The sequence below is a fragment of the Mirounga leonina genome, unplaced genomic scaffold (genome assembly GCF_011800145.1).
Source record: "Mirounga leonina isolate KUSES-001 unplaced genomic scaffold, KU_Mleo_1.0 Mir_94, whole genome shotgun sequence".
NCBI classification, from domain to species: Eukaryota; Metazoa; Chordata; class Mammalia; order Carnivora; family Phocidae; genus Mirounga; species Mirounga leonina.
In genome coordinates, this window is record NW_023270855.1 from 5,189,358 (window position 1) to 5,208,862 (window position 19,505).

General features: G+C 44.4%; 1 pseudogene; it reads right to left on the minus strand.

Moving 5' to 3' along the window:
- Nucleotides 1-13,931: 13,931 nt before the first annotated feature.
- On the minus strand, nucleotides 13,932-14,295 carry LOC118005219 (annotated as a pseudogene).
- Between the last annotated feature and the right edge of the window lie 5,210 nt (nucleotides 14,296-19,505).

Here is a 19,505-nt window from a genome sequence, read left to right on the forward strand (position 1 = left end):
AAACCATGGAATCCAGAAGCAGTGGGCCGACATCCTCAAAGTGCTGAAAGAAAAAGACCAAGAATTCTATATCTAGCAAAACTATCCTTCAAAAGTGAAGTACATCAGGCAGATACTCATATGCCAATATTCATTGCAGCACTATTCACATTAGTCAAAGGGTGAAAACAATCCAAATGTCTATCAATAGATGAATGGATAAATAAAATGTGGTATACACGTGATGAGGGAGCAGAAGACAAGCTAAGGACACAGCGCTAGCTGACACCCCGCAATCCCCCCCACCTCCCCCACTCCTGGGTGGGATATGTGTGACATTCCTCCAGGAAACTTCCAACTATCTTAATGTTAATGCTTTGCTAGAGGGAAAAACAAACTTAGCTTGATAATAGCAAGGCTTCCAGTATCCTGAGGGTCTTCTTTAGCATATGAAAGTCCTTTTGGGGCACTTGGGTGGCTCAGTTAAGCGGCTGTCTTCAGCTCAGGTCATGATCCCAGGGTTCTGGGATTGAGCCCCGCATCGCATCTGGCTCCGTGCTCAGTGGGGAGCCTGCTTCTTCTTCTCCCTGTCTGCTGCTTTACCTGTTTGTACTCTCTGTCTGTCAAATAAATAAATAATAAATCTTAAACAAAAAAAGAAAGTCCTTTTGGACATCTCCCTTAATCCTTACCACCCCCAACCCCACAGTATATAATCAGCCATTCCTCACAACCCCAGTGCAGCTTCTCTTTCTGCCCAAGGTCCTGTCCCCATGCTTTAATAAAATCACCTTTTTGCACCAAAAATGTCTCAAGAATTCTTTCTTCGCCATTGCTCCAGACCTCACCAACATTCCAAAACTACGTACATCACAAGTACAATCGAATATTATTCAGCCATAAAAAGGAATGACATTCTGATACATGCTACAGTACAGATGAACCTTGTTAACATTATGCTGAGTGAAATAAGCCAGATACAAAAGGACAAACCCTGTATGATTGCACTTACAAGCTGCCTAGAGTAGTCAAATTCATAGAGACAGAGTAGTTTAGAGGTTACTAGATGCTGGGAGGAGGGTATAATAAAGTTATTACTTAATGTTTACATCAAACGGCCCTTTAGGCTATAATGAAAGGACTAGAGAGTATCTCAAATCCACCAGTAAAGGTAACTACATAGGCAAAGAGAAAAGATAGTATAAATCATTTTGTTTGTAACTCTTTACTTCTACCTCATTTAAGAGACAGTTGCATAAAACAATCATAAGGTTATTTGATGGGCTTGTCAGCCAGCCCTCTTGTTCAACCATAGACCCCAACAATTAAAATTAGCCAAGACTGCTTAACTCATGCTCTAACTAAAACCCATTGTGCTTATTTCTTATCACACTTTCTTGAGGCATTGACAAAGATGTTTTGCAAAGACCGGAACATTCCAAGCGCCAGGCCAGAAAAGTCCTGATAGCAACGGAATGCTTAGAAGACCACACCCCACATGTCCCTTTCCCTGTCCTCGATCCCAGGCTAAACACTTACTGACCCCCAACCTGTGATCACACACTCTCTGCCTGCTCTCTTGCACACACCTGATGTAGTTTGGAGTGGTGTGTTGTTGGGGTCCAGAGCCGATGGCCAAGAAAGAATTCTTGAGACGTCTTTGGTGCAAAAAGCATGGAGACAGGATCCAAGGGCAGAAAGAGCTGCTACATAGGGGTGGTGAGGGTGGCTGATTATATACTTAGGAGTTGGGGGTGTTAAGGACAAAGGGAGGTGTCTAGCACTTTCATATGCTAAAGACGACTCTCAGGATACTGGAGCCCTGGCTATTGTCAAGCTAAGGTTGTTTTTCCCCCTCTAGCGAGGCATTAACATTAAGACAGTCGGGAGTTTCCTGGAGGAATGTTCTACTCTGCCTATCTCAAGTATTTGTCCGTGGGCAGCAAGTTATAAGGACATTTAATTTTATCTACATTTCCTTCTCCCTTTGTTTCCCACATCATACCCACCCCCCAACTTCTCCTTTTTTTTTTTTTAAGATTTTATTTATTTATTTGAGAGATAGAGAGCCTGCACAAACAGGGAGGGGTAGAGGGAGAGGGAGAAGGACTCCCCACTGAGCAGGGGCTCCATTCCAGGACCCTGGGATTATCACGGGAACCTAAGGCAGATGCTTGACCGACTGAGCCACCCAGGCACCCCACCCCCAACCTCTCCTTGTAAAACTCGAGGTGTCCATCTTGCTGGGGGGACGTCACTTGTTAGGCTTGAGCCTACCACCTCTCCCAGCTGGTGGCCCTCGAAATCAGTTTCTCCCTTTGTCTTTTCCAAACCCTCGTCTCGTAGCTTCTCTGGCTACGAGTTTATCTGAGTTTGTTCGGCCACAGTATTGGCAAACCCAGCCGGGAGCTATGCTTTTGATTTTGCCCCGTTGGGATTCCCCAGGGCAGAGCTGGTTGTCCTCAGCAGTGTGCCAGGGCTCACCCATTGGTTTCCTGAGTTAGCGGCTGGGAGAGAGAAATCGGCCTTTATAACAGGCTTATAACGTACAAAGATGTAATTTGGACAACAGAAGGACAAAGAAGGGGAGGGAACAGAACCAGATAGGAGTCTTGGGAGTCCAGCCACCCAGAGCCTGATCACGGCCATGGCTCCCTATTCAATCATCAAATCGTATTACCCACTCTGAGGGATCCAGCGATGGGCAGGACAGACCCAGCTGTCCCTGTCTTTGCATAGCTCCCAGCCCCACAGATGGGATGGAGTGGCTCAGCGTCTGCTCACAGGGGTGGGGCTGGACCCTGCTGGGGAGTCCCTGGAGAATTTTGTCAGGCTTTGGTGATAGCGAAACAGTTTTAGGGCACTTTCTCCTTTGTTTCTGTTATTCTGCCTCTACCATTGACCTTCAAATTCTCTATTATGTGAAGCAGCTCTTCTAACCAGACCTAGGAGCTGGGTGGTTGGGGGGCCGGGTGCTGAGGAAGGGAAGCTGTAAAAGAGTGGAATGGGAAAGGGGAAGGTACCAGAATGAGTCCAGAGCCCTCAACTTCTACCCCCAAGCCAGTTCTCCAGTCTGCTCCCTGTCTAGATACACATAGACCTCTTCCCACCAAAAATTCAGGTGTAGGGCGCCTGGGTGGCTCAGATGGTTAAGCGTCTGCCTTCGGCTCAGGTCATGATCCCAGGGTCCTGGGATCGAGTCCCGCATCGGGCTCTCTGCTCCTTGGGAGCCTGCTTCTCCCTCTGCCTCTCTCTCTCTCTCTCTCTCTGTCTCTCATGAATAAATAAATAAAATCTTAAAAAAAAAAATTCAGGTGTATAAACTGTTCTTCATCTCTTTACATGTGTAGTTTGTGTGTGTGTGTGTGTGTGTGTAACAGGCTATTAAATTGCAACTTTCCACTGAGTTGCCAAGATAAAATAAATAAGACATTCTAGATCAAGATGAAAATGTTTAAAGGAAATAAACAAAAACCCCTTATAAGATCCTAAAAGATCTATCTGCACTGAGGATTTAACCATCCAGTTACTGGAGATTAAAGAAATTTGTGAGAACTTCTTTGGCGAGCATAGGACCTTGACTCGCCCTACCCTCAGCCCTGCCCCACCTGGGAGGGCACTGAGGTGCTTTACCTGAGGCCAGGTCACAGGGAGTACGGGCTCCTTCTAGGATGGAGGACACTGGGCCTGGTCTCTCACTCACCTCAACAATCTAAGATCGGAGAGAAAGGAGCCTCAGAGGGATGTCTGAGCAGGAAGCCTTGCTGCCAGAGGCTATTAGAGGAATGAGCAAACACGAGGATTCTCCACAGATCAGATGTGGGCCCCTCAGAAGAGCTGGCCTGATCTTGCCCCAGAGGACACCTGGAGGAGCGACTGTCACATCAACAGTCCTCTGGGGCCAAGGTTTCTTCCTTCCAGAAGATGGCTTTCAGTGTATGGCCAGTATGGTTTGTGCCCCAGGTTGTGGGGAGGGAAGAATAAAAACAGAAGCTGAGGAGAGCTGCCAGCAGGAGGTAAACGTGTTGCTCACAACAAAAAGGTAAAATGGAATGTTCTCAAGGGTCCCCAGAATCTATGAAAGCACCCCCTGAGAGGGATCAACTCTATGCACAGGTCAGCACAAACCCATCCCATAGCAGGATCAACCAAGAAAGGACTTTCCGGCTCCCCAACGTCTCCAACCCCCTCTACCCTCCACCTCTCCCTCCCCGCAACTGCACCATGGGTTAGAAACTACCTGAGCAAGATGGATGAGTATTTAAGGTGGGAAAAAGAGAAAGGATTTACCCACCTTCAGGATTTACCCACCTTCTAGTAAAGGAAGGGACCATCTAACTTTTCAAAAAGTTGGAAGCTTTGGCTGGACATTCTAACTTCTGAACTGGGACTGTGTTTATTACCCTACAATGAGAGTGTTTGTTCTCACTTGGGGTATTTGTCAGGCTTCTCCAGAGGACCAGAAGCAACAGGAGATCCGTATGTATATATGCAAGCTGGACTGACAGGTGGGAGACCCAGGACAGCCCGTGTTCCAGTTCCAGTCCGAAGGCCATCTACTGTAGAACCAGAAAGAGCTGATGATGTTGCAAATGAAATCCAAAAGCACAGGCCGTCTCCTGGAGAATTTTCTCTTGCTGGGGGATGGTTGGTCTATTTGTCCTATTCAGGCCTTCAGCGGACTGGGTGAGGCCCTATCACGTTAAGGAGGGCAATCTGCTTTACTCAAAGTCACAGATTTAAATGTTAATCTCATCCCCAAACAGTCTCACAGAAACATGCGGTGTAGTGTTTGAGCAAGTATCTGGGCAGTGAGTAGTCAGAAAAGCCATGGGAGTGTCCCAGTCTCCACTCAGGGATGGGGTAGAGCTTCCTCCACTGAATCCATTTTATTTTTATTTTATTTCATTTTATTTTTAAAGATTTATTTATCTATTTATTTGAAAGAGAGAGAATGAGAGAGAGAGAGAGCACACATGAGAGGGGAGAGGGTCAGAGGGAGAAGCAGACTCCCTGCTGAGCAGGGAGCCCAATGTGGGACACGATCCCGGGACTCCAGGATCATGACCTGAGCCGAAGGCAGTCGCTTAACCAACTGAGCCACCCAGGCGTCCCGACTGAATCCATTTTAAAGAGGTAATGGGAGACAAAATAAACTTTTGTGACAATGCCCCATGAGTATATTGCTCCGTCATTACGGCGGTCACCTATGTTTTCGGGAGGGACTGTAGGGAATGCCAGTTTAAAAGCTGTTACCAATAGTAGCCCATCACTAGAGTAACCCTGTGGGCAAAGATTGCTCTTCTATTTGGGAAAGCACTTATCTAAGATACACTGAAAGCCATCTTCTGGAAGGAAGAAACCTTGGTCCCAGAGGAACCACCTGTTAATTGCTGTGTCCTGGAGGAGCAGGGAAGAGGCATCTTTGAAGAGCTTACGGGGCTGTTCCTTGGGTTTGCTTGCTCAAGCTGGGGCACAGCCTAGGGAAGTCAGGATTCCTAGACTCTGGGAAGACAATAAGGGATTCTGAGGGCAGGGCCTCCTCCTGAAGTCCAAGGCAAAGGGCTAAGAGAAGTAGCCAGAAGGGCCCCCCAGGGCAGAGTTCTCCAGGGCAAAGACGTGGCTGGTGCAGAGATAGCTTCTGACTGGGTTTCAGTTTTCCTTCCATTCCTTCAGGCTTGTGGCAAAATTGTGTAAGCATTTCAGCCTGAACTCAGGTTTCTCCGAGGAATTTGGGAGGAGCACTGTGAGAAGGTTCTGGAGCCGCCAGCAGAGCAGCTGGAAACAGGTCAGAGGCCGCTGAGCAGTGCGGTGGACAAGCGACTCCTCTATTAATAATTACTGGGAGGGGCGCCTGGGTGGCTCAGTCGTTATGCGTCTGCCTTTGGCTTGGGTCATGATCCCGGGGTCCTGGGATCGAGCCCCACATCGGGCTGCCTGCTCGGTGGGAAGCCTGCTTCTCCCTCTCCCTCTCCCACTCCCCCTGCTTGTGTTCCCTCTCTCGCTGTGTCTCTCTCTGTCAAATAAATAAAATCTTTAAAAAATAATAATAATAATTACTGGGAGTCAACAGGCTTCCACTGTACGTGGGTGATTTTAGTGGTCATGGGGGGCTGGGGCGGGCTCTCAGGGATACTTTAGAGGGCAGGCGCCTGGTGTCCTATAGCCTGAAGGGTGCCAGACTTCGGAGAAGTGGCATAGCACGGAGGTCAAGCGTTTGTTCTCTGGAGCCAGGCTGCCCGGGTTTGAGTCCCAACTCTGCTTCTGATGGCCACAGGCAGGTCAATCCATCTCTCTGTGACCTCACTTTGCCGCTCAGTAGAAGTGAGGCTGTTTGAGGACTAACAAGTTGGTATTGGAACATGCTGGGCGCACAGCTGGAATGTAAATGTTTGTTGAGTCAATGCAGTGATGAGTTAGGGTAAGTTTGGGCCATGTGGCCCGGGTTACAGAGGCCTTTGTTAAATCAAACTGGGGAGCCATCCAAGGCCTTGAGCAAAGGGACACTGACAGCCGCAGATGCCTGGGATTGGGAGGGCAGATGGGAAGAAGTGCTTGGTCCCGAATGAAATATTTGCAGGAGTGAGGGACCCTCCCAATGCCCCTCAAACCCCCGCAAGCCCTGGCCTTGCTCCCACCTGCTGAAAGAAGAGGGGACAGATATAAATCAAAGGCTGTTTAGCTTTTTCTCAAAGTCTTTTCTTCCCTTTGGTAGAGTTGTCAGGCCAAGCAGAGGTCATTTCATTTTTGGTTTTCTCTAATCTGCTTCCAGCCCAGAGGCGGGAGAACAGGGGCCTAAAAATACTGTGAGCCACCAGGTCGGATCACTTCAGCCTCTGCCAGCCAGGCTGCCTGTCCCTCTGCTCAGCACTCTGCCCTTGCGCTTCACTCACTGGCGGTTCTTGGGCACCCCCATCACCCCCCCCAACACTGGGGGTGGGATCTGGAAGGACAGAGCCTAAGATCTGGGGCTCAGGGATAGGGGTCCCGTAAGAGGGGTCGATAGCCTCAGGATCCAGGGATGGGCAGTCTCTCCCAGCTCTCCCCTTTGTACAGATGGGAATGCTGAGTCCCAGAAGGTGAAGCCATGTGGTTTTCTGAGCTCCACTGCTGCCCGCCCCCCCTTCCCAACCAGCTTCCATGTTCTTATCTGGCAGAGAAGCTTCAAATGATCCTAAGGAAGAGAGCCCTGGGCTGGGAGTCCAAAGTTCTGGCTCTTGTTGCTCAGGACTGGTGGGCCAGTCACTTGCCTCTCGGCCTCAGTTCCTTCATCTGTAAAATTGGGGGATGTGGCCTGGTGGGGTTCTGCAAAGATGTTGGGGGAGGGTAGCAGGTAAGCTGGGGGTAGAGGGAGTCTCTGAGGGAACCATCCCCACGTCACCCCACTCCTCTGCTTTCATCTATTTTCTGTTCTAGGACTCTGAAAACAAGTTCTACTGAAATAGAGGGATCTTGAGGCTGAGAAGTTTCCTTCTGCCCCATGGTCTGTGATAAGCTTCAGCTGCTGTCACAGGCCACCTAACGCTCTGTGACCCATCTACCTTAAACTGCTAGCACTTGCCCAGCCTGTCTCACCTGGGTTCCTGTGTGTGATCCCTGCCCTCCCACCTCCTTCCACCTGCCCTCCTGGCAAACTTTAAGCCACAGCTCAAGTACCATCTCCTGCAAGTCTTCCAGACCTGCCCCAGACCTGCCTAATGACCTCCTTAGGGCTGTCATAGTCTCCAAGCTATCTTTTATCACAGCAGTTAGTACCTTTGTAATTGCCTATGCACTTGCCTGTCTGTCATCCAAGAAGACCTGAGTTTAAAATCCACATTCTGCTGTGTGACCCTGAGCAAGTGACCTAACCTCCCTCTGCTTCAGTTTCTGCATCTCTAAAAGAGTAGCAGCGAACACAAAACACTTGCTGTGTGCCAGCCCTTGTCTTTTGTGCTCAACTCATCTAATCCATACAACATCCCTATGAAATTGTACAAAAACCATTTTTATTTACAAATGAGGAAACTGAGGCACAGAGAGGTTAAATAACTTACCCAAGGACACACTTCTTTTAAGTGGTGAGGCCAGTAGTCAAACCATGCAGTCCAACTGCAGAGAGACTGTACTGCTTCTCAGATGCTCTCTTGGAGGGTGTGGTGTGGGCAATATGAGTAAATACAGGGAAAGTTGCCTGGCACGTAGTAAGTACTTAACGAATGTTTATGACCTGTTTCTGGGTGTCCCCTTCTCTGTCAGTCTGTGCTTGGGGATTTAAACCTGGTGATTTAGGATAGGAATGGGGCATATTTTTAGAGTTTTTTTCTTACCATGTTCTCCGTTTACTATCATAGGATCATTACATGTCAGAGCTGGATAGGACATGTTAAATAATTAAAGTAACCGTAACTAGCACTTACTGAATACTTATTACATGTCGTCACTGTGCTAATCTATTTTTTAAAATTGATTTTATTTTTTTTAATAAAGATTTTATTTAAGAGACAGAGCAGAGTGAGAGAGCTCAGGTGGGGGTGAGGGGGAGAAGGAGAGGGAGAAACAGACTCCCTGCTGAGCAGGGACACCCCCCCGCAAAGGTGGGATTCGATCCCAGGATTCTGGGATCATCACCTGAGCCGAAAGCAAACACTTAAACGGCTGAGCCACCCAGGCAGGCACCCCGATTTTATTTTTTAAAGCAGTTTCAATTCACAGCAAAATTGAGTGGAAGTTAGAGAGTTTCCGTATTTCCCCTGCCCCCACCCATGCACAGCCTCCCCAACAATCAACATCCCACCCCCAGAGTAGTTGTTTGTTACAACTGATAAACCTAGGGCACCTGGGTGGCTCAGTCATTGGGTGTCTGCCTTCGGCTCTGGTCATGATCCCAGGGTCCTGGGATCAAGCCCCGCATTGGGCTCCCTGCTCCGCGGGAGGCCTGCTTCTCCCTCTCCCACTGCCCCTGCTTGTGTTCCTCTCTCACTCTGTCTTTCTCTGTCAAAAAAATAAATAAAATATTAAAAAAAAAACCCAACAACTGATAAACCTACATTGACATATCATTGTCACCCAGGATCCACAGTTTACATTGGTGTTGTACATTCTCTGAGTTTTGATAAATGTATAATGATATATATCCACCATTATAGTATCGTACAAAGTATTTTCACTGCTCTAAAAATTCTCTTGCTCTGTGTATTCATCAGTGTCCACCCTTAATCCTCAACAAGCACTGATCCTTTTTTTTTTTTAAGATTTTATTTATTTGACAGAGAGAGAGAGCCAGAGAGCACAAGCAGAGGGAATGGCAGAGGGAGAAGGAGAAGCAGACTCTGCATTGAGCAGGGAGCCCGACGTGGGGCTCCATCCCAGGACGCTGGGATCATGACTTGAGCCCGAAGGCAGATGCTTAACCATCTGAGGCACCCAGGTGCCCCAAGCACTGATCCTTTTACTGTCTCTGTAGTTTTACCTTTTCCAGAATGCCATTTAGTTGGAACCATACAATATATAGCCTTTCCAGATTGGCGGCTTTTACTTAGTAATCTGCAATCAAATTTCCTCCATATTTTCTCATGGCTTGATAGCTCACTTCTTTTTAGTGCTAAATAATATCCCATTGTCTAGATGGGCCACAGTTTATTTATCCATTCACCTACAGAAGGACATCTTGGTTGCTTCCAAGTTTGGGCAATTGTGAATAAGGCTGCTATTAACATCTGTGTGTAGGTTTTTTTTGTGGACATAAGTTTTCAGCTCCTTTGGATAAATACCAAGGAGGATGATTGCTGGATTGTAGGGTAAGAGTATGTTTAGTTTTTTTTTTTTTTTTTTTTTTAAGATTTTATTTATTTATTTGACAGAGACAGAGACAGCGAGAGCAGGAACACAAGCAGGGGGAGTGGGAGAGGGAGAAGCAGGCTTCTTGCCGAGCCGGGAGCCCGATGTGGGACTTGATCCCAGGACCCTGGGATCATGACCTGAGCCGAAGGCAGTCGCTTAACCAACTGAGCCACCCAGGCGCCCAAGAGTATGTTTAGTTTTGTAAGAAACCACCAACCACCAAACTGTCTTCCAAAGTGGCTCTACTGTTTTGCATTCCCTCTAGCAATAGATGAGAGTTCCTGTTGCTCCATATTATCACCAGTATTTGGTGTTGTCGGTGTTCTGGATTTTGACCATTCTAGTAGGTGTGTAGTGGTATCTTAATGCTTTAATTTGCACGTCATTAATGACATATGTTGTGGAATAACTTTTCATATGCCTAATTGCCATCTGTATATCATCTTTGGTGAGGTATCCAGATCTTTTGCTCATTTTTTAATCAGGTTGTTAGTTTTCTTATTGTTGAGTTTTAAGGGTTCTCTCTACATTTCAGTTATGTGTTTTGCAATTATTTTCTCCCAGCCTGTGGCTTCTTTTCTCATTCTCTTGACAGCGTCTTTCACAGATCAGAAGTTTTTAATTTTAATTAAGTCCAGCTTATCAGTTATTTCCTTCATGGTACTATGGTTTGAATGTTTATGTGCCCACCCCCCCAAATTCAAGTGTTGAGATCCTAACCCCCAAGGATGATGGTGTTAGGAGGTGGGGCCTTTGGGATGTACTTAAGTCATGAAGGTAGAGTCCTCACGAATGGAATTAGTGTCTTATAAAAGAGGGTCCAGAGAGACTCCCTAGCCCCTTCTGCCATGTGAGGGTAAGAGAAGTCTGCAACCTGGAAAAGGGACCTTGCCCTTCCATGCTGATGCCATGATCTTGGACTTCAACTTCCAGAACTGTGAGAAATAAATGTCTGTTGTTAATAAGCTACTTGGTCTGTGGTATTTTGCTATAGCAGCCCAAATGGACTAAGATACATGGGTCATGCTTTTGGCATTGTATCTCAAAAGTCATCAACATACCCAAGATTGTCTAGAATTTCTCCTGTGTTATCTTTTTCTTTTTAAAAGATTTTATTTTTAAGTAATCTCTATGCCCAGCATGGGGCTCAAACTTACGAACCTGAGATCAAGAGTCACATGCTATACTAACTGAGCCAGCTAGGTGCCCCTCTCCTATACTGTCTTTTAAGAATTTTATAGTTTTGTGTTTCAGACTTAAGCCTATGATCCATTTTGAGTTAATTTCTGTGAAGGATGTAACGTCAGTATCTAGATTCTTTTTTTTTCTTTCTTTTCTTTTTTTTTTTTTTTGCATGTGGATGTCTAGTTGTCCCAGCACCATTTGTTGAAAAGACGATCTTTTTCTCCATTTCATTGCCTTTACTCTTTTGTCAAGGATAAGTTAATTATATTTCGTGGGCCTATTTCTAGGATTTCTATTCTGTCCCACTATTCTATTTGTCCATTCTTTTGCCAATACCATACTGTCTTGCTTATTGTACCCTTATGGTGAGTCTTGAATTTAGGTAGTATCAGTCTCCCAACTTTTTTTTTTTTTTTTAAGATTTTATTTATTTATTTGAGACAGAGAGAATGAGATACAGAGAGCATGAGAGGGAGGAGGGTCAGAGGGAGAAGCAGACTCCCTGCCGAGCAGGTAGCCCGATGCGGGACTCGATCCTGGGACTCCAGGATCATGACCTGAGCCGAAGGCAGTCGCTTAACCAACTGAGCCACCCAGGCACCCCAGTCTCCCAACTTTATTCTTCTCCTTAAGTATTGTGTTGACTATTCTGGGTCTTTTGTCTCTCCATATAAATGCCAGAATTAATTTGTTGATATTCACAAAATAATATGCTGGGAGTTTAATAGGGATTGCATTGAATCTATAGATCAAGTTGGGCTAATGTATTTTTGAAATGGCTTATCTTTATAAGCCTTAACAATGACTCTATAGGATAGATATTATTATTATCACCATTTTTCAAGAAAATTGAGGAAATTGAGGTTCAGATATTCCCCCCCCAAGAATGAAGTCAAGGAAGGACCCTGTGGGATTGTATTGTATATGTATTTACACACCCATGCATACATATACACATACACACATACACACACCTCTAATTCTACATCTATCTATTTCCCAGCTTTATCTGTTAAAAGGGCCTACAAGTATTAACATTTTCACAGCAATGGACAAACCTAACACCTGGATCTTGGTTTCTATGTTTCATTGCCCTCAAACAGAAACTGGGTTCTTGGAGAAACGGCTGATTCCAGGGCTGGATCAGGGTAGATACAAGATGAACCTGGTATTCATTTTGTTGTGTCATCAACTTAAAAAAAGGGGCTGAAAAATGAAAAAATGATAGAGATTTGTCAAAAGGATATAGGATTGGGTTTGGTAATAATATCTTAGATACGACACCAAAAGCACAGACAACCAAACAAAAAATAGGTAAATTGGACTTCATCAAAATTTAAAACATTTATACATCAAAAGACACTATCAAAAAGTAAAAAGGTAACCTATAGAATGGGAGAATATATTTACAAATCATATATCTGATAGGGGATTAATATCCAGAATATAGAAAGAACACCTACAACTCAACAAACAACAACAAAACAATCTAGCTAAAAAATGGGCAAAGGACTTACTTAAATAGACACTTGTCTGAAGAAGATTTACAGATGATCAACAAACATGTGAAAAGATGCTTAACATTATTAGTTACTAGAAAAATGCAACTTAACATCCGTTGGAAGAGCTAGTATAAGAAAAAAAAATAACAAGTGTTGGTGAGGATGGGGAGAAATTGAAACCCTTGTTTCATGCTGGTGGGAATGTCAAATGGTACAGCTGTTGTGGAAAATAGTAAGGCAGTTCCTCTAAAACACAGAATTACCACATATCCAGCAACACTACTTCTGGGTATATACCCCAAAGCATTGAAAGCAGGATCTCAAAGAGATATTTGTGCATCCATATTCATAGCAGCATTATTCACAATACCTAAAACATGGAAGCAATCTAAGTGTCCATAGACAGATGAATGGATAAACAAAGTGTGGTCTATACATACAATGGAATGTTATTCAGCTTTGAAAAGGAAGGCAGTTCTGAGACACACTACAACATGGATGACCTTGATGACATTATGCTAAGTGAAGTAAGCCAGTTAGAAAAAAATGAATACTATATGATTCCACTTATATGAGGTACCTAAACTAGTCAAAATCATAGAGACAGTTGGGGCACCTGGCTGGCTCAGTTGGTAGAGCACGTGACTCTTGATCTTGGGGTTGTGATTTCAAGCCCCATGTTGGGCATAGAGATTAGTTGAAAATAAAATGTTAAATAAAAAAAAAAAAATCAGAGAGACAGAAAATAGAGTGGTAGTTGCCAAGGGCTGGAGGGATGTGGGAATGGGGATGGAGTTTCAATTTGGGAAGATGAGAAAGTTCTAGAGATGGATGGTGGGGATGGTTGCACAACAATATGAATGTACTTAATGGCACTGAAATGTACACTTAAAAATTATTGAGATGGGGTGTGCCTGGGTGGTCCAGTCAAGTAAACATCTGACTCTTGACCTCAGTTCAGGTCTTGATCTCAGGGTTGTGAGTTTAAGCCCCACATTGGGCTCCACGCTGGATGTGGAGTCTACTTAAAAAAAAAAAAAAAAAAAGGGCGCCTGGGTGGCTCAGTCGGTTAATCGACTGCCTTCTGCTCAGGTCATGATCCCAGGGTCCTGGGATCGAGTCCCACATCGGGCTCCCTGCTCCGCGGGGAGCCTGCTTCTCCCTCTCCCACTCCCCCTGCTTGTGTTCCCTCTCTCGCTATGTCTATCTCTGTCAAATAAATAAATAAAATCTTAAAAAAAAAAAAAACTGAGGGGCGCCGGTTGGGTCATGATTCTAGGGTCCTGGGATCGAGCCCCATGTTGAGCTCCCTGCTCGGTGGGGAGCCTGCTTCTCCCTCTCCCTCTGCAGCTCCCCCTGATTGTGATCTCTCTCTCTGTCAAATCAATAAATAAAATCTTTTTTTTTTAAACAACTGATAATCAATTTACTAAAAAGGTTGATTTAAGCATCTGCAATGGTGACTTCAACCTCAACTCCTGGCTCACTACTGATGGAAGTAATCTGCTTAACAATCTCAGAAGGACTGTGCAGATCAATGAGTCGTTTGTGGATCCTCATCTAAAAACGATTCCAAGTCCTAGAACCTTCACCTGTGACAAGGAGTTTTTCTTGTAGTGATTCTCAGAGTCTTGGTAGGCATCTGAACTGGTCCTTTCACTTTGAGATTCTTTTCCTTTGCGCCTCTGATCAAGTCAGCACATACCTTTTCCAAAGATTTTACGTTGGGGCAGGTGAGAGTAATTCTAGTTGGGTGAATCACCACCGCTGGTTCCACGGGTGTCTTCCCAGTGTCTTTAAAAGCCATGGCCATGGCTATGGCGTGGCTTCCTGACTGACTTGTTCTTCCACGAGAGCGAACGGCGGTGAGTCAGGAGCAGAGTCAGGGTGTCCAAGGCTCCACGGTAGCTGCAACTGGGTCTTCCTCAAAGAGCTAAATAAAATATTTAAAAAAAAAAAAAAAAAGGTTGAGATGGTAAATTTGATGTGTATTTTACACGTAAAAAATAGACAGTAATGGATTATAACCCACTGAATGAAATCAGAATCAATGAGTTCATACTGACAATAAATAGAAGATAAAGGGGGGAATACATTAGAATGTCAAGAGAGGAGCATCTGGCTGGCTCAGTTGGTGAAGCATGTGACTTGATTTCAGGGTTGTGAGTTCAAGTCCATGTTGTGTGTGGAAATTACTTAAAAATAAAATCTTTTAAAAAAATGTCAATTGATAAATGTGGAGGAAGATGTGGAATTGGAAAATAACCATTTTTTAAAAAAAGATTTTATTTATTTATTTGACAGAGACACAGCAAGAGAGAGAATACAAGCAAGGGGAGTGGGAGAGGGAGAAGCAGGCTTCCCGCCGAGCAGGGAGCCTGATGTGGGGCTCGATCCCAGGACCCTGGGATCATGACCTGAGCCGAAGGCAGACACTTAACGACTGAGCCACCCAGGCGCCCCTGGAAAATAACCATTTTACAGCAGTCATAGTGAAAGCTAATTGGGCAAATATCTTCAATTGGTGTTGCATGGAGGGAAGAAAAATTGGGAGGAACAGGACATTTACATGCTTTTAAAGTGTCTCCCACAACTTGCCTAATGCAAAGGGAAAAACAGAAACCAATCAATGGAGAAAGCAGACGCAGCATTGACTGGGTGATCAATACAAACATCACTGGTAAGACTTAGTTAGATATCACATGCCCCCATATGTGATGCCCTTAGGAGAATACAATGGCACTGATAGAATATCCTGGTTGGGGATGCATTACTTGACCTTAGTCATGAGGAAACATCAGAAAAAACCCATATTGAGAGACTGTCTATAAAACAATTGGTCTGTATTCTCCCATAATGACAGTATAATGAAAGATCAGGAAAGGCTAAGAGATCATTCCAGACTAAAGGAGGCTGAAGAGACATGATAATTGAATGCAATTCCTGATCCCAGACTGGACTGGGTATTGAAGGGTGGAAAAAAAGCTATAGCGACACTGAGGCAATTGACAACATTGGATTATGGACTGTTATTTAGGAAGTATTGTATCAATGTTAAAATCACTGAATTCGGTAACTATATTATGGTGTATTCATTTACTGGGGCACAGAGAGGCGAGATAACTTGCCCAAGACACCGGTCTGATGTGGCAGAGTTAAAATGGGAAGGCAGGTACTCCATCTCTAGTCCAAGCTCATGTCCAAGAGGTAGGAGATCTCCTACACATTTTTAGGTCTGAGACGCTAACTAGGTAGATCTGGGTCTTTAGAGGCTCAAGTTAGGGTAAGAAATAAATATGCTAGGGGCGCCTGGGTGCTTGAGTTGGTTAAACATCTGCCTTTGGCTTAGGTCATGATTCCCAGAGTCCAGGGATTGAGCCCTGCATCAGCCTCCCTGTCAGCAGAGAGTCTGCTTCTCCCTATCCCTCTGCTGCTCCCCCTGCTTGTGCTCTCTATCTCTCTTTCTGTCAAATAAATAAATAAAATCTTAAAAAAAAAAGAAATAAACATGCTAAAAAGAGTAAAGCGTTGTACAAATATAAGGCAGGGCCGTGCTTAATTTTATATGAATAGGGTCGCCATTCATTCATTTATTAATCCAATAAATATTTATTGAGCACCTAAAGATATACATGGAGGTTAGTGGGTTCAGAACAACAGAGACAAAGTCCCTGCATCATGGAGCTCAGCTCCAGAGAGGAAAGCAGGTGTTTAAGGGGAAATTATGTGTATGTTGGGCTCTAAAGGAGGAAATTCAGGATGTTTGGGTGTGTGTTGAGAGAAGCTGACCTTGTCTGTGGGGTCAGGGAAGTCCTCTCTAAGGAAATGACATTTTAGCTGTGACCTGAAAGGTCAGCAGTGTCTGAGAGAAGGCGTACCAGGTGCAGGAAACAGCACAAGCAAAGGTCCTGAGGTAAGAGAGAGAAATTAGCACAAGAATTAGAAATTCAGAGTCACAAGCATATGATAATTTGTCATACAACAGTTAACTTGCTTACATGGAAATAAAATTCCTCATGACAGTTTTAATCCTTACTTGCTCTAATGTATCATGGCCACTAGATGTGACAGTCTTCTTTTTTTTTTTAAGATTTTATTTATTCATTTGAGAGAGAGAGAAGGGGGTGCAGAGGGACAAGCAGACTCCCCGCTGAGCAAGGAGCCCACTGCGGGGCTTGATCCCAGGACTCTGAGATCACGACCTGAGCTGAAGTGATCATGCTTAACGGGCTGAGCCACGCAGGCGTCCCATGACAGTCTTTTTTGATCACTCTAGACCTTAACTGGTTTTTACTAAGTTTTATTTTGTGTAGATACATTCTTTACCCATATTAGCACAGTTTTAAGCACATCCTGAGGGACATATTTGGAAATGTGATGCTATTGCTACAAAGATACTGCAATACTTCAATGGAAGTTATGTGAAATTTTACCAAACAACGTAAGATTTTCAGTTCCTCTGCATTCATTTCCCATCAATACTACCACTAATATTCCTTGTTAATTTTAACTGTGATTGTTAAATATAGTTGTTGTAGTTCGTGTTCACTGCCATTCTTCAAATTACGTGTGTCACTTAGACCAGTGCTTTCCAAACTGTAATATGCATACAGATCGCTGGGGGTCCTGTTAAAATAAAGACTTTGACCAAGTTGATCTGGAATAGGGCTGAGGTTCTGCATTTTATTTTATTTTTTTGAAGATTTTATTTATTTATTTGACAGAGAGAGACAGAGTGAGAGCAGGAACACAAGCAGGCGGGGAGGGAGAGGGAGAAGCAGGCTTCCTGCCGAGCAGGGAGCACAATACGGGGCTCGATCCCAGGACCCTGGGATCATGACCTGAGCCGAAGGCAGACACTTAATGACTGAGCCACCCAGGTGCCCCGAGGTTCTGCATTTTAAAAAAATATTTTATTACTTATTGGAGAGGGAGAGGGAGAGTGGGCATGTACACACAAGCAGGGAGAGGGGCAGAGAAAAAGGGAGAGGGAGGGGAAGGAATCTTAAATAGACTCCACGCTGAGTGTGGAGCCCCACACAGGGCTCCATCTCAGGACCCTGAAATCACGACCTGAGCCGAAACTAAGAGTTGGTTGCTTAACTGACTGAGCCACTCAGGTGCCCCTGAGGTTCTGCATTTTTAACAAGCTCCCAGGTGATGCTGATGCTACTGGTCCAAGGACCACATTTTGAATAGTAAGAACCTAGATTAAAGACTGAAAAAGTCATTATTTTCATTCGGTATCATACATTCCAATTTTTAAAATGACACTGAAGTTTCAAATGCAGGATAACAAATTTAAAATTTAGTTTTGGATCATAGATAGCTTGAGGGATTTACAACTGAAATCTTTTAAAAATATTTTTATGTTGGAGAAATTGAAAGCAATGTCAAGAGGCTCTGCCAACTTATTTTAAAAATCAATAATCTATTTTTTGTAAGCATCCTCATTTAGTTTTTCTTTGAAAAACTTCTTTTTAGGGACGCCTGGTGGCTCAATCGATTAGGTGTCTGCCTTCGGCTCAGGTCATAATCTCAGGGTCCTGGGATCGAGACCTGTGTTGGGCTCCCTGCTCAGCAGGGAGCCTGCTTCTCCCTCTCCCTCGGCTCCTCCCCCTGCTCATATGCTCTCTCTCTCTCAAATAAAATAAATAAAATCCAAAAAATAAATAAATAAAAGATCTATTTATTTATTATTTTAGAGTGGCGGGAGAGGCAGAGGGAGAGGGAGAGAATCTCAAGCAGACTCCCAGATGAGTGCGGAGCCCTACCCAGGGCTCGATCTCACAACCCTGAGATCATGACCTGACCTGAAATCGAGAGTTGGACACTCAACAGACTGAGACACCCAGTGCCCCTCTTCAAAGAACTTCCTAATCCCTTTGAGTTTTTTGAGAGCCTACGTACATAAAAAAACAAAAAAACAAAAAAACCCTTTTTTTGTACATAGAATTTTCTGTATCATTTCATTTAAGCCATTCATTTTACCTAAAGCATCATACCAAGTCAGTACTAAGCTAATAAATTTAGGCCTGGGTGTGTTTGAAAGTGGAGCTTTGGCTGATATTTTAGAACCTATGTTTTTTTGTTTGTTTGTTTTTAAAGATTTTATTTATTTATTTGAGAGAGTGAGAGACAGAGAGCATGAGAGGGAGGAGGGTCAGAGGGAGAAGCAGACTCCCCGCCGAGCAGGGAGCCCGATGCGGGTCTCGATCCCGGGACTCCAGGATCATGACCTGAGCCGAAGGCAGTCGCTTAACCAACTGAGCCACCCAGGCGCCCCATAGAACCTGTTTTTTTATTAATATCATCGTAAAAGAGATCTTTGCACACTGACATTTTTTTTTTTTTAAGATTTTATTTATTTATTTGAGACAGAGAAAATGAGAGAGAGCACATGAGAGGGGGGAGGGTCAGAGGGAGAAGCAGACTCCCTGCCGAGCAGGGAGCCCGATGCGGGACTCGATCCCGAGACTCCAGGACCACGACCCGAGCCGAAGGCAGTTGCTTAACCGACTGAGCCACCCAGGCGCCTTGCACACTGAGTTTTTACTGGCATGATGTATCAACTCAGTTTTCCCATTACATATTTAATAGTGGTTTCAAATTTATATTCAGTGTTTTCCAATATACCCAAATGTTTAACTGAAGCTGAAAAGCAGTCATATAGTTCTTGGAAGATATTTTTTTAATTCAGTAATGTTAAAGGAGATTTTGACTGCACTATTCACTATGAAGTTTAAAAAATGCTTAAAAAATATATAGAATGGTGTATAACTTTTTCAAAGAACTTTGATTACAATGTTACATTTCCCCCATATACTTTCTTTTTTTTTTAAGATTTTATTTATTTGACAGAGAGACATACAGCAAGAGAGGGAACACAGCAGGGAGAGTGGGAGAGGGAGAAGCAGGCTTCCCGCTGAGCAGGGACCCTGATGCAGGGCTCAATCCCAGGACCCTGCGATCATGACCTGAGCCGAAGGCAGACGCTTAACCATCTGAGCCACCCAG